At 37.0% G+C, this 4,135-nt stretch overlaps 1 protein-coding gene across 1 annotated transcript in view; it reads right to left on the bottom strand.

The window, feature by feature from the left end:
* The window catches only part of GSAP (gamma-secretase activating protein), a 112,288-nt gene that overhangs the window by 87,307 nt on the left and 20,846 nt on the right, over window positions 1–4,135 (bottom strand). The gene's annotated exons all lie outside the window — the stretch shown is intronic.

Raw genomic sequence — 4,135 nt, 5'->3', positions numbered from 1 at the left:
TCTTCCTCCAATCTTGATGCCACACTCCTCCACATAAAGCCCTGCTTCCTGAATGATCTGCTCTGCATACAGATTTAAAAGGTAGGGGACAGGATGCATCCCTGATGCACTCCTTTCCTGATTTTGAACCATGCAGTGTTTCCTTGCTCTGTTCTGAGGACTGCTTCTTGGTCCAAGTATAGGTTTCATATAAGAACAATCAAGTGTTCTGAGATTCCCATTTTCCTCAAGGTTAGTCACAATTTATTGTGATCTACAAAGTCAAATGCTTTTGCATAGTCAGTGAAACACAGATAGACATTCTTCTGGTACTCTCTGCTCTCTGCAAAGATACATCTGACATTGACAATAATGTCCCTAGTGCCACAATATCTTCTAAACCCAGCTTGTATTTCTGGTCGTTATCTGTCAATGTACTGTTCAAGTCTATTCTGGATAATCTTTAGCAGTATTTTACTAGTGTGTGATATCAGTGATATTGTTCAATAATTTCCATACTCTATCGGGGCACCTCTTTTTAGAATGGGAATAAATAGGGATCTCACCCAGTCAGTTGGCCAAGTAGTTGTCCTTCAGATTTCTTGGCACAACTTGGTGAGCACATGTGGGACAGCATCTGTTTGCTGAAATATGTCAATTGGTATTCCATCAATACCTGGGGCTTTATTTTTTTGCCAAGTTCTTCAATGCAGCCTGCACTTTCTCCTTCATCACCATTGCCTCTTGATCATAGGTTGTTTCTTGAAATTCTTCTGTGTCAGCCAATTCTTTTTGGTACAATGACTCTGTATACTCCTTCCATCTTCTTCTAATGATTCCTGAATCATTCAATATTCTGCCCATAGCATCCTTAAGCATTGCAACTCATGGCTTGAGTTTATTTTTCAGTTCTTTCAGCAGAAGAAATGCTGAGCAAGTTTGGTCCTTTTGATTTTCTGACTCCAACTCCTTGCACATTTCATTATAATATTTTACCTTGTCTTTCCAAGCGGCACTTTGAAATCTTCTTCTATTCAGCTCCTTAACTTCTTGATTTCTTCCCTTTGCTTTGGCTTCTCAGCACTCTAGTGCAATATTCAGAATTTCTTCTGATATCCATTTTGGTCTTCTTCTTCTTTCTTTGTAATGACTTTTTTGCATTCTTCATGAACAATATTCTTTTTTTTAAATTGAGATTTTAATTAAAGTTTATAAAGAACTTGGGTTTCCAATCATACATTGTTGCACATTTTCCTCCCTGACCCCTTCCCCCTCAGATCACTTTTTTCTTGGGGAAAAAAGTTCTTCCATTGTTATACAGTCTCTCCCCTCCTCCCCCGCCCCACCACTTTACTATGCAGCTCTTAGTCTGGACTCTGGTCATGCCAATAATACCTAATCATATATTCCTTTTATACAGTTCTCTCCCCCATATGTTTCAATGCCTTGCAGATTATTAATCCCCTCTTTTCTTAGTTCCCCCCCAACCCCCATGTCAGTCCTATTTTATAACAATGGTATTATGCCATATTTGTCTTTTTTGACTAAGATATTTCACTCAGCATAATGTCCTCCAGGATCACCGATTTTGTAAAATAATTCATCATAATTCAATGCAGCATAGTATTCCATTGTGTGAATGTACCACAGCTTCTCTATTCATGCATTTGCTGATGGGCATTTGGTTGTTTCCAACTCTTTGCTATTGTAAACAAAGCAGCAATGAACATGGGTGTGCATATATCTGCCTAGGTGGCAGTTATGGTTTCTTTAGGGTATATTTCCAGTAATGGAATTGCTGGGTCAGATGGTATTTCTATTTACAACTTTTTGAGAAAGTGCCATACTGCCTTCCATAGTGGTTGAATCATTTTATACTCACATCAACAGTGAATAAGGATTCCAGTTTCTCCACAACCCTGCCAGCATTTGTTGTTTGCTGCTCTGTTGAATTTTGCTATTCTTACTAGGGTGAGATGATATCTCATAGTTGTTTTGATTTGCATCTCGCTTAGAGCTACGGATTTTGAACATTTCCTCATGTGTTTGTTGGCCATCTGAATGTCTTCTTTGGTGAAGTGTCTGTTCATATGCTGTGTCCATTTTTTAATTGGGTTGTTTACCTTTATCTTGTTGTGGTGCTGAACAATATTCTCAATATCTTCCCACAGCTTCTCCGGTCTTCATTCTTTAGTGTTCAAGGTCTCAAACCTATTCCTGAGTTGGTTTTTAAATTCATGGAGATAGACTTAAGATCAAATTTTTATGCTTGTGGATATGATTTAACCTTCTTTAGTTTTAATTTGAACTTTCATATGAGCAGTTGATGGTCTGTTCCACAATCAGCACCTGGCCTAGTTTTCACTGCTGATATAGACTTCTCCAGTGGTTCCTTCCACAGATGTAATCCATCTGATTCCTGTGCAACCCATTAGGTGAAATCCATGTGTATAACCTATGTTTATGTTTCTTATAAAAGGTATTTCCTATGAATAAATCACTGATTGTACAGAATTCTATCATTCTATCCCAGCCTCATTTCTGTCACCAAGTCCATATTTTCCAACTACTGATTTTTCTTTCTGATTCCCAACTTTTGCATTCCATTCACCCATTATTATTAATGCATCTTGGTTACATGTTTGATCAATTTCTGACTGCAACAGTTGATAGAAATCTCTATTTCCTCCTCTTTGGCTCTGGCTGTAGGTGCACAAATTTGAACGATAGTGGTATTAACAAGTCTTTCTTGAATGCATATTGATATTATCCTGCCACTCCCAATATTGTATTTCAAGATGGATCTAGAAACAGCCTTTTTAACTATGAAAGTGATCCAATTTTTCCTCACCTTTTCATCTCTAACATGATAGATTATATGATTGTGAGATTCAATGTCTCATGTCAATCCATCTCATTTCGCTAATACCCAATATGTCAATATTTGTATGTTCCATTTCTTTCTTTACAATGTCCTGTTTTCCTACATTTATGCTTCTCACATTAGTGACTCATGGAATTGAGTATTATGGGAGATATGGCTTCAAAATTGGCTTGAACTATCACTGGAAATCCCTCCTCTCATTTTCTAGGTTAAATCCATTCTCATCCTCCATAGGGCAGCCACTCAGGCTGCTCCGAGTTCTATTCTCCAAAGCCAGTTCCAGATCCAGTGGAAAAGTGTTTGAGTCTCAAATTTCCAGCAAAGTCCTTGATTCATTTGCATTCAACCTCTGTAGGTCATACAAGCTTTTACAGTAACTAGCATACAAGGTCTTCTCTAAGGAAAGCAGAACGAAGGAAAGAGGGTATGAAGAAGGAAAGGTATTTGGAACTCATTTATGAGTAAAATTTTGCTTCCCACCTGCTTAGTGGAAGGAGAGATTATTCAGTTAAAACTTTAGGGAGGAAAACAAGGTATAGGAGGTTCTCCTCTCTCCCTTCCTCCCTCAAAGTACAGCTAAAAGTTCCTGAATATTAGATGAAAAAACACACCTGAGGAGACTGAAAAGCGGAGAGAAGGAAAGATTAAGAGACCTCAAACAGACTTCTTAGTTAAATGTGAATTAGTTTTGATCCAGGAGTCCTTGTACTTTTTTAAACTTTATTTCTTGGTTACTTTCTTTTTTGGAAATATTAATGACAAAATCTATAAAAGGGAGACAAGAAAGCTGGCAAAGAAACAGAAACTAAATTTTTAGAAAATAAAATAGAGGTATATCTGGGGAAAAGTAGGTAGAAAGATAGAAAAATTTAAAAGCAGTAAGTTACATAAGTAATCTATAGTTTATGGTTTATAGAGAAAGCTGAAAGGAAGCAACTTTTGGGAGAAGGTGATCTCTAAGTGGAGGTTTGTAGATGAAAGGAGGGAGAAAGACTTTGTATTCTCTTGTTGGGTTGTTGTTTTAAAAATAATTTTTCTTGTGATTTTAAAGAAAGTTTACAGATTTTGGATTTTGGATTTTGGGTTTTCATGCATTCATTGTTACACATTTTTCCTTCCTATCCTCTCCCTCAATTTGCTTTAAAAAAAATCATTCATTGTTGCATAATTTCCTCCCTTCTCCCACCCCAGTCCACTTCACTATGCAACTCTTATTCTGAACTGTTGTCATGCAAATAATGTCTAATCATATATTCCTTTTAAACAGATCTT

The sequence above is a fragment of the Elephantulus edwardii genome, unplaced genomic scaffold (assembly GCF_000299155.1).
Source record: "Elephantulus edwardii isolate Elephantulus edwardi_28Jun2011 unplaced genomic scaffold, EleEdw1.0 scaffold00022, whole genome shotgun sequence".
Lineage (NCBI taxonomy): Eukaryota > Metazoa > Chordata > Mammalia > Macroscelidea > Macroscelididae > Elephantulus > Elephantulus edwardii.
This window is presented reverse-complemented; position numbering and strand designations above follow the sequence as displayed.